Source organism: Sceloporus occidentalis, unplaced genomic scaffold (assembly GCF_023333645.1).
Source record: "Sceloporus occidentalis isolate IW3139 unplaced genomic scaffold, rSceOcc1.0.p SCAF_3, whole genome shotgun sequence".
Classification (NCBI taxonomy): Eukaryota; Metazoa; Chordata; class Lepidosauria; order Squamata; family Phrynosomatidae; genus Sceloporus; species Sceloporus occidentalis.
This window is the reverse complement of record NW_028316983.1, coordinates 227,643,273-227,655,282: the sequence shown is the minus strand read 5'-3', so window position 1 is coordinate 227,655,282 and position 12,010 is coordinate 227,643,273.

Sequence of the window (12,010 nt, the reverse complement as noted above, 5' to 3'; positions counted from 1 at the left end):
GTGTTTTTGTATCCTTGTGAGTTTCTATAGCTCTTAATTTGTAAATGCATTTTTATATTGTGCATGTCTTCATGTTGGATGAAGTGCAAGATACATATTCAATCTATCAGTCAATATAAATCACTTGTTAGACTCATTGTAAGCAAGCTTCACATCATCATATTTTGAAAATACCCCCCCCCCCAATATGGAAAAACCTTGGTAATGCCCTATTACCCAAACTTCCTGTTTTCAAACTTCCTATCATCACAGGGGCATCAGTTTATCCATATTATGCTCATGGTATTGAAAAAAGCATTATACTGATGTTCATAATATGTTTGTTACATTATCAAAAGGTGGAACAGGGTGATTTGGCTGAAGAATATCAATTTTTAATTAACTGTGCCCAATAATTCTATCAACCATTTTAAATTATTTGGGAAACATCAACTGGAGTCCAACACTACTTGCTGAATCATCAGCCATTCTACTGATATCTGGGATTAGTGCCAAATAATTCTTATTAAATATTTGATCCTTAACCCTCTCATATTAAGTGAAAAAGTGATTGAGGTTCTAGGTCATCATTTGTCCACTGTGCTAAATATGCTTAAAGGAATGGTTGGGCAAGTATCTGCTGAGCTGTACAATAAAGTAAATTGTAGTTGGGAGAAAGGACAAAGGAACACTAAAAAAATATGGTGCAGAGGCACTGATTGAACTCCTATGCATATTCATCCTGAAAAGACAATACTTCTGGATATATCCAACTTTCTTCAACTAACACTGTTGGACATGAAGAAACATTGCTTGAAAAACCTACTTGATTGAACTAGAACATCCAGTGGCATTATAACTGGGAACTATGGGAAGCTGTGCCACCCACCCTGTAATGTTACCAAGCTCCATGCAGAAAGTCACTAATAATAATGGCTGAGTAATGCATGGAGATCAGTTTATTCATCTAGTACTGTATTTGTTTATACTTTCTGACCACAGGCATCCAGGACCTTAGGTATTATCTCCTATCTTGTTCTGTTTTATCTGGAAATGATAGGATCTGACACTTGCATTGCATGTGCTCTACCACTGGATTAAAGCTGGTAATGACTTTTAATTTGCAGAAATGCAGACATAAAGAAGATTTTAAACAGCTGTTAGGGAGCAAGTCAGCAGAGGACAGGTTCATGTACTATATTACAAGAATGTGGGTGTTGTATAGTCATACACAAATAAAGAAACCGTGTGTGTGTGTGTGTGTTCAAGTTGCCTGCTAAAGTATGATGACTCCATGAATTTTATAGGGTTTTCTGAGCAAGAAATACTTAGAGGTAGTTTTGTCAGTTCTGTCCTCTGAAATATAGCCTACAACACCTAGTATTTGTTTGAGGTCTCCCATCCAACTGATAGCCCTGCTTAATCTCCCAGATCAGAAAGAATCTGGTGCCTTTAGAGCAGTGATGGCAAACGTTTTAGAGAGTGAGTGCCCAAACTGCAACCCAAAACCCACTTATTTATCGCAAAGTGCCATGTTCCTCTGACTTTCTAGTAACAAACTCTGGTGAACTCTGTGCTGAGGTGATGGCGTGTGTGCCCAAAAAGAGAGGGCTCTGAGTGCCACTTCTGGCACTCATGCCATAGGTTTGCCATCACCGCTATAGAATATTTAGGCAATATATGGAAGCCATGACTGAATTCCATATCATATATCTGAGATACATAGAAATGCATACATCTCACAGTCAGTGAACTTCAACCTGTTCATATATAGCTTCTTCTTATAAAAATGCATTACAACTCCAACTATTTTTCTAAAATTTCTACCAAGAACTGAAGTATTCAGCATTTTCTTTCTCAAAAGTACATTTTTCTATATTCAGTAGAACATAATTGAGTCTAGAGCAGGGATGGACACCTATCAGGTACTAGGGGCCATTTTGCTCTGCTAGGAGTCCTTGGAAGGTTGCATCCCTCACCTCAACTTGGATTTAAAAAGAAATTCCCATGTGATGGTGTTGCAGGAGGACGCAGGTTAGGACTGCTCCTAATAGCACCTCCGCGGCTGCGGTTCTAGGTGGAACGGGATTGCCACTGACCCATCCATATCTATCCTTGATATAGGAAGGTATTGTATTGGTTTGTTGGGGACCTTCGGAGCAGGCTTTGGGGGTTTGGTGGAAAGTATTCCTCCCCCCCAGTTTGCCGCTCCATGTTTGGGTTGTAGAGCCAGCACCTCCTGCAGCCGTAGCCGTTTGTTCTCAGCGGCGTGCATGAAGCCCACACTCTTTTAAGAGACTCCTTTTCTTCTATTCGGTACTGAAGCAAGAGTAAGGAGACTCCTTTGTAGCCTTGGCTTTGTGGCTCCAGGGTGTTTAAACCTGACAATGGCGAAGCTTTACACAACTTTTTGGAGGGAAGAAAAAAGAGGAAGGTTTGCTCCTTAAACTTCTCAGATAAAACTTTGGTAGACTCACAGTAAATCAGGAAGAGGAGGAGGGGAAGCGCTACAATGACAATTATAAAATAACAAATAAATCTCAATGCTAGTTTATTGCAAGTTGATATTCGGTAAAGTGGTGGAAAAAGAGTGGACAAAGAAGGAAGAAAGAAGAAGGGCTTTGAAAGAGCTGTATTGTGAAAGGAAAAGAAATTCCTATTCCCAAATGCTCCACAACCACCACCACTCCAAGTCATAGGGTGGTTGTTGGTTTTATTAATTAATTTGGCCTTTTTCAGCCCCTTTAGGACCAAGGAAAAACATTTTCCCAGAAAGCACTGATCTCTCCTAGGAAAATATGATATCATTGCCTTCATACTCTCTATGTGACATTTGGGGGATTCCTCCCCCCCCCCACAAAAAAATTGTTTGTAAGCCCTGGGGCTCACAAAAATGGTTGGTTCTTTGTCCATCCTTGATCTAGATTTAGTCTCAATTAACTTAATGGACTTGCATTAGATGACATATAGGATAGCAGTTTAAATCAATTTGCAGTTTTTCAAAGGGATGGCCTCTATCTCTGAAAACAGGGAATCAGATGATTACCTCACCTGGCTAAGCCTCCGCACTCTCAAAATGTGCTCCAGTAGATGGAAGTGAACTCTTGAGAGATGGAGGGCTGTAGACAATGCATGAGGGAAGCCTTCTCCCCTGGCCTCTCATTTTAGCTATCTGTTGAAGTTGTCCAAGTGTTTATGGATTTCAATGGCCTCCCTGTGCATTCTAACCTGAATTTTGGTGTTTTCAAATAGTATTCTGTGCCCTGGTTAGTTTATAACGTGTTCTGCTACTGCTGATTTTTCTGTGCAGTGTCTCTCATGTTCCTTGAGTCATGTTTAAACACAAAAGCCCTATGAGAATAGTGGTCTTCAAGTACCTCATTTGGTAGCTATCATTATGCAGCACATTCAAAAGTCATGGGGCAGTGCCCCAGTGTATGTCTGAATGCACCAAGGTATCTAATTGAGCATAAACATTTTGTTTGTTTGTTTGTTTGCAGTATTTATACCCTGACCTTCAGCCCTAAAGGCTCTCAGAGTGGCATTATTTTTTGTTAGACGGTTCCCTACCCTCAGGCTTACAATCTAAAAAGACACAATGCAAAAGAAGAAGGGATTGGTGGGGGGAAGGGCATCAGGTAGCAGTTCTTCTCTCCCTCTGAGGCCTGGACCAAGGCAGATGGCCTGGAGGGAGTGTTCTGCTTCTTAGTTCAGGCCAGGCCCGATGGAACTGGGCCTGCATCTCTCCCTCCATGGCCGGATGGCATCAGATGAACTGGAGGGAGAGCTCTGCTTCTTAGAAGGTACTTGAAAGGCAGAGGTCCCAGTAGCACTAGAACTAGCAGCTTTTCTTTTCTGTGGCCCCAGCAGGGCCGGCCCTACCATATAGGCGACCTAGGTAGGTGGTCGTCTGGGGTGCAAAAAGGCCAGTGGCGCAAGTTGTGCCCCATGTGTGCGCATGCATGCGTGTGCACACACAGCCCCAGTCCAGCCCTGAGCGCCTGCTTTTCTCCTGCAAAAAAGCAGGGGCCTGCCAGGTCCCACTGCTGCCTTTGGTGCCAGCGGCGGCTGCGCTGGCTGTTGCGTTTTGTGCGCGGCCGCTCCTGCAGCCTTTGTGCTGCACTGCGCTGTGTTGTATGCAGCGCACACAGTGCACAGTGTGCTGCCACCACTGCCACCTTTGGCACAGGCCAGCAGCTTCCTGTTGCCCTGCGCGCGCTTTCAGGGCCGCTCACAGGGCTAAATAGGAGGAGTTTCTCCTCCTGGGGCTGGCTGGGGGCGGGCTGTTGCAGCTCCACTCTGCCCCCATTGGCCAGACAGCCTCAAGAGGAGGAACTTCCCCTCTGGTCCCCATGTGGGCCGGCCCGGGCCTGAGGAGGAAGGAGGGAGGAAAGAGAAGGAGGAGGAAGGAGGGAGGAGGAAGGAGGAGAAAGAAGAGTAACAGGAGGAGGAGGAAAAAGAAGAGGAGGAGGAGGAGGAGAAAGAAGAAGAATAGTAGCAGGAGGAGGAAGAGGAGGAGGAAGAAGAAGAAGAGGAGGAGTAGGAGGAGGATTTCCATTCCATTTGTACAGGTCTGCTTTGTTTTAACAATAATAGTGGTGGTGGTGATGATGATGATGATGATATCAGTCAGTTTATGAGGCATGCACTCACTTTTTCTGAAGGTGAGACAGTGTGACTTTCAAAAGTGCATTTCTGTGTATTTTTGGTGCTTTTAATGCTAAAAGGTCTGCTTTAACAATGATGATGATGATGATGGCGATATTGATATCAGCCAGCTTCTGAGGCATGGCCAATGTAAGTTGCTCTGATTTTTACAAACTCATGCGCAGCGAAGAAAAACTAAAGTACCTTGACCAAGTACACACTTCTGAGAAGTATAGTTGGTGCAAGACACCTGAAACTGAGGGCAAATCCACTTCTTGTTAAACCACCTTGACATATTCAATATGCATAGCCATGTGAACCCATGTTCAGTGTGAAACCCAAAGAGTTTGGTTATGCAATAAGCCTCTGAAATATGCAAGAGGCAATGTTAAAATAAAGCCATGTTCAATGCCCAAATGTGCTGTTTGGAATGGGGGGAGGGGAAGTTGGCCAGAAAGGGAAGTACATTTCTGTCATTGTGTAGGAATAATGCCAAAATGTCCTCCATTTTGATCCTGCCTAAGAAACATGCATTTATATTAACATTTTTTAAAAATCATCAATTTTTATCGAGTGCCCTCCGTTTAAAAAAAAACATGCCCTACATTTGAAAATGTCCTACATTTGTCCTACATTTGTCCCAGTTTGGAGGTCCTGACCTATGGCAACCCTAGCTGGGGCAGCCCAGACAGCAGCAGCAGGCAAGGGCAGAGGGGCTTGGCTCAGGCTGGAGCGTGCACGAGCGCACCTCTGTCCCCCAGGCGCCAAAAATGCTTCTGCTGCGCTGCCCTGGGTTGCTGGGCTGGGGCTGCCTGTTGCAAGGCAAAGGAAGGGGGCGCTTGGCTGGAGTGCACAGCTCCAGCCCTGGCTGCCAAGCACCACAACGGCATCAAGAAGCTCTCCTCAGCTTGTCTGGGCATGCCTGCTTAGTCCCGGCCTGGCCCTGGGAAAGCTTGGAGTGGAGAGCCTTGCAGGAATCCCCCTGGCCCAACTCGTGCTCTGCCTGTTTTTCTCAAAAAGGTAATGTGGAGATATTTTTCTAGCCTTGTCTGTAGCTTCTGGTGCAATTGCAAACTACTAATTCCATAGCTCTAGCATTATTAAAGTGTTAAAGTCATATAAAACAATATTGATTTTCCAGTGTGATAGCAGCCTGAATTAAAGTGGTGCAGATAATGTTGCAGAGAGATATTTTTCTAGCCTTGTCTGTAGCTTCTGGTGCAGTTGCAAACTACAAATTCCATAGCTCTAGCATTATTAAAGTGTTAAAGTCATATAAAACAATATTGATTTTCCAGTGGGAGAGCAGCCTGAATTAAATTGGTGCAAATAATGTTGTTGAGAGATATTTAGCCTTGTCTGCAGCTCCTCTGCTGCAATTGCAAACTACAAATTCCATAGCTCTAGCATTATTAAAGTGTTAAAGTCGCATAAAACAATATTGATTTTTCAGTGTGATAGCAGCCTGAATTAAATTGGTGCAAATAATGTTGTTGAGAGATATTTATTTAGCCTTGTCTGTAGCCCCTCTGGTGCAATTGCAAACTACAAATTCCATAACTCTAGCATTAATGCATTAAAATGGTATAAAACATTGATTCTCAGTGTGATAGCAGCCTGAATTAAAGTGATGCAGATAGTGCTGTAAGATAATTAGCCTTCTCTGTTGTAGAGAATCATATTTTCATCAAATCCTGGTCTCCAGAGTCATAGAATCATAGAATCGCAGAGTTGGAAGAGACCAAAGGGCCATCCAGTCCAATCCCATTCTGCCATGCAGGAAATCTCAATCAAAGCATACTGAACAAGATGGCCATCCAGCCTCTGCTTAAAGACCTCCAAGGAGGGGGACTCCACCAGTCTCTGAGGAAGGAGTGTGTTGCACTGTTGAACAGCCCTTACTGTCAGGACGTTCCTCCTAGACTAGTCCAACACACAAAACACACAAAGCTATATCCCAACCTCCTATCCAGGAAGAATGTCAAAATGTTCTCCATTTTGAGCATGACTGAGAAACTTGAATTTATATTATTTTTTATTAATGTTTTTGGCTTTTAGTTGGTTGTGATCTCCATTTTTTTGAACATCCTACAATTTGTCCTACATTTTGTATTACATCATGTCCTACATTTTTCCTACATTTTGAGAGGTTACCCGGGGGGGGGGGGGCACCAAAATATCTCTCGCCTAGGGTGGCCAAATATCTAGAGCCAGCCCTGGGCCCCAGATACCCATTATCTCTCTCTCCCTCAGAGTCCAGAGCAGTATTGCTTTGGTAACGGAAAAAAGAATTGTGAAGACCTGAAATGTTAACAAAGTTCTATAAATTACTACTATAATCTCTGTTTGCAATAGTCTTCAGAATGCTAACCTTTCCTTCTTTTCACTATTTATTTTATAATGATAACTTTAGATTAGGTGCTGGAGTCTCAAATTGACTTTGGCATAATATTTATAGGTTTGTACAAGTGATGACTAATGAGGCTTGTATTTTTCTACCTGCTATTACATACAAATTAGGACAGGTGCCTCTTCGGCTGCAATATAATCATGAAGCTCTTTCATGATATCTAACATCTGCAAATAATGCTTTGAATTTAGATCTAACTGCTTTTGAACAATTAATCAATGAACAATGAGAGCCTTGCTATTACTGATTTGCCTGTCAATTATGAAAACAAATGAATATAAACATAAATTTCAACACTAAATGGATGAAAGTGATTGGTCATCATATATTATCACAGACATGGAGGAAAATATTTTCACAAAGTCCAAGATGTTTATCTTATTTTTATATGAAACAAAATTGCAAAAATGATGTTACATGATTATTATCTAACATCTATTCTATCCAACTGTGCCTCAGGCATGACTCCTGATGATGTGATAACAACAAAGCTCATCTATGATTCTGTAATGTCTCTGTATTGAATATTTTGGGGAAAATATTATATGTATATTACCAACAGTGATGCATGTGTGTATACCTTGTGAGCCTCTAATTATTCTGTTTTTACACATATGATTTTACATATACAGAAATTGTTCAGAATCGTGGAATCTTGAAAGCTAAGCAGGACCAGTCCTGGTTATTACTTCAATGGGGGATCGGCAGTGAATACCTGGTGCTGTAGTGGAAGGAACTGCAAAAAAAACTTCTGAAAAATCCTTGCCTAAAAATGCTCTATGAAATTCATGGGGTCAGCAGAAGTCAACAAGCAACTTGAAGGCACATACATACATTCCAGTGGGGCTAATTCTTTGTGGAGTAATTGCATGTGTATCCATTTTGTTTGTTTGTTTTTATTTAGGTCTTTAAGATTGAAGCCAAATGTTGCATTGCTACTGGACAGCAGAGACAGAAGAGTCCCACAATCAAGTCTTGCACTGGGGAAATTTTATTCTGGTTTAGTTGAAACAGAGAATTCCAGAAAGAATGGCACAGAGACTTATGCTGAAATCACTGGAATCTTGGCTAGACTGTGACTCCTGTCTGTGACCACCTCAAATAACTATCTTTATATATCTTTCATCATAAATACTCTGAAAGTGAAAAATAGGTACTATGGTTCACTTTGGTATTGTTTGTGGATGAACCGTTATCATTATTTCTGTCATTTTGTCTTTCTAAGTTTTCTACTAATTCCAACGATACCATTTTGCTGCTACCATGCTGTTGGTAGCACTACACATTATTTTCATTTAGTAAGTTGCATGTTCAAATCAATTCACTGCATTCAGAGATGACAATTTCTTTTCCTTAACCCATATTGTGACCTCAAAAATTATATTCCAGGAAATTTTTGAAGCTGACATCCACTCAAATCTTCTTTGTCACCTTGTATATGGGTGACTGGCTTTTAAAGAACAAACTTCAGTGCAAATAAACAACATCAATATGGTGGCTCTAATAAAGTCCAGTTGCAGGAGCAAAAGGTAGCAAAGGGTGGGCAGTTAATGCTTCTAATCCAGTGTGTGAAATTAAGGATGCTGCCAATTTAGTTAATTAATTAATTAATTAGGTATCCTGTTCAGTTTCAAGAGTTTTGCTTATGAATGAGAAGATATATTGTAAATATTTATCAAGGAGACAAAAAGACTAAGAAAGGATAATTATATACAGACATGTTACATTAAATGAGACTTAGGGTCAAACATAAGTTCTAGAAGGCTCAGCTAAAGGAGCCAACTTGCATAATAACTCACATTATAATTTAGAAGGAGAAGGGTAAATGTGTTTTTGTTGTGCTGAGTTTGTGATGGTGGATTTTTTCAAAGAGTTATTATTTTGATCATAATTGTTCATTTCTAGGGCATAATTCTATATAGACAGTTATGTTTTATGGTTTAGCGCCTCTAGATAGTTAAGGTGGATATTTATGATGATATTGATTTTATTTGAGTGTTCTTGTTATTAATATAATATATCAGGACATTCTAGAATATTTCCAGAGTATTCTGAGATAGTTTATCATTCTGTTTACTTAGAGCTCTGCACCATCTTCTCCAGCAGGTGTTTGAAGCACCTAATAATAACATTTGCTGCAAGTAAATCAGCATGAAGGGAATTATTGCTGCCTTCCACATTTTGATAAATACATTTCTTGCTTCTACCATGATATGCACCCATAAACTGACACATTGTTCCATTAAGGTATACTTGAAAAATATATCAAAGTTGAAAAGGATTTGGGAGGGTAATCATATATATAAAAGTCATATTGGATCAGCCTAGTGGTCCATAAATTCCTGTAATGGGCCAGTATCCTTTCTCTGCCATGGAAGCTAGTAACAGAAAGGAGAAGGAGAAGGGCAAGACACTTAATGTAAAGCTTACATGTGATTATCTGCCAGCAAAGTTTGGTATGTAAGACATAGATGTATTGTATCCATAGCTAGAAAATGTGTGTAGCACTAGGTGAAGCTCTACACATGACACCCACAGGGTGAAAGCTATAGCTTATTTATATTGCAGCATAATGTTAATCATGCATGTTGGTGTTATTAATCTTTACAGGTCTACTCTGTAGTAAATATATTCCTTGTGGTCAAAGAAATATTTAATAAACAAAGAGATATGCATGTTTTTTCAAGAGCCACATAGAGTTGGAGTTGTCTGGATTGTGTGGTCTACATCAGGTTTCTTATCTCTCTTTCCTCAGACATGCTTAGAAATTGAGCAAGCAATCCTCAGTCTCTTATTCTGTCAGTTTCAGTGAAATTGTTCTTTTTCGTACCCTTCCCTCTACATTCTTTCTAACTCCTTTTGTATATTTATAGCACTCCTGCAAGCTCACTGGCAGTGCCCTCTTTTTGGTCACCCTAGGAATACAAAATATTGGTATATATGTATGTGCTTGGAACAGTTTGACAGGCTAGGCTGCACTCTGAAGATGCCAGCCACAGATGCTGTGAAATGTCAGAAACAAACTCTTCTAGAATATGGCCACATAGCCTGAAAAACCCACCAAAAAAATGAGCCTAGGCTGTGGTTGGGCAGCAGGCCATATTTACTTTCTCTTTTGGCCTATAACAGAATATATATTTTGTTCAAAGGAAGTACCAAGTTCCATCCTCAGAATAGCTAGTGGAAAAGATCAGGAAGCAGCTGATGGAAAGATTTGACCCCAAGATAGGGGCATCTGGTACCTCCCAAGTCAGTCAGCAATGAATCCACTCTGGGTTCTAGTATAAACTTCAAATGAACTCTCCAATGCATTTCACCCGGCTCTCCCAAATAGGTTCATCACATTTAAAGTTTTGACTAAAAACCTGGAGTGGCCACATCAGCCTATTGACTCAGCAGCAATCATCTTTTGCAGTCCAAGACTCTGAACAGCTTCTAACAGTCAGTCTAGACAATACTTGGTCAGGTTGACCTGGTGTGTCTTATGCTATTAGATGTATCTTGTTTAAGGAATTATTTCATATCTACACTTACTAATTTGCACAATTTCTTTCAGCTTTCCAGAAATATACTACTTAAGATGCCATGCAATATATTTTTTAAAATTATCACTTAAAGTAACAGTAGTTCTGCAATGGAAACATAGCACCTGCTGCTATACTCAGATATTTGCTGAATGAGAAGAACAAAATCACGTCCCATTCGCTGTACAAAAGGGCAACTGGATCAAAATAGTTGTATTTCATTTAACACAGGTGATAGGTTAGTTCCACCAACACACCTGGAGGCTAGTTTAATAAGCTCACAATAGGTGATGTGGTTCAAGACAGGTATTCTGCAGCTATAGAGAATAGGACCCAGAGCAATGGTCTCAAACTACAGGAAAAGAGATTCCACCTCTATGTTAGTAAGAATATCCTAACAGCAATGGCTGTTCAACAATGGAAAACACTGCCTTAGAGTATGGTGGAATATCTTTGGAGTTTTTTACACAGCGGTTCGGTGGTCATCTGTTTTGGGTGCTTTGATTGTGTATTCCTGCATGGCAGGAGGTTGGACTAGATGGCCCTTGAGGTTTCTTCCAACTCTATGATTCTATGTGGCCTATACAACTCCAGCAAAAGATAAACAGATAAAGGCCAATGCTGCTGCCTCTGGCATTTGCTGAACAACCGTAGGACTATGAATGAAGGTAAAACAGCTTTAATATGCTCACTCTAACTTGGGGAAAACTGTCATGAATAATAAAAAAAATGTTTTCACCCACCAGCAGAAGCTAAATAATGTTGTATCCACCCTATTTCCAAAGTGGACACCCCAGGGCAAATGATCCTACTCCATGTTCTCACCATCCTAACCACAGTGCATGCCAGAAGCAACACTTCTTCTAAAGATTCCAGTAAGCAGGGAATACATGGAATAAAGTGGTTATACATGCCTACAAGTTCAAGAATACCCTAGCCTTTAAAAGCTACATGAACCAGAATACTGAATGAGGCTCAGATAATAATAATAATAATAATAATAATAATAATAATAGCTTTATTTATATACCGCCCTTCGAAAACATCAGGGCGGTTTACAGCAGTGCAAAATACTTATACATAAAATAACAGGGCAAGAAACAACAACAACAACTTAAAACTCATGCCAGGTCATCAGTGCAACTGGCAAAAGGGGGGGAAGGCATTCAGGGGGAGGAGTCAAGGGTAGGCCTGCTCGAAGAAATGTGTTTTCAACCCCTTCTTAAATTGGGCCAAGGAGGTAGCTGAGCGGAGTTCAGTGGGCAGCGAGTTCCAGAGGGTGGGGGCCGAGATGGAAAAGGCCCTTCTAGAGGTGTTAACTAATCTGACCTCTGGGACTCTTAATAAGTGCTGCCCTGTTGATGTAGTAGAAGCTGGTACATTCATATCAAGACTGAAATGATATGGCCAGAATCCTATTGCTAGCCTTAGCTAGGGCAGACCCATGAAA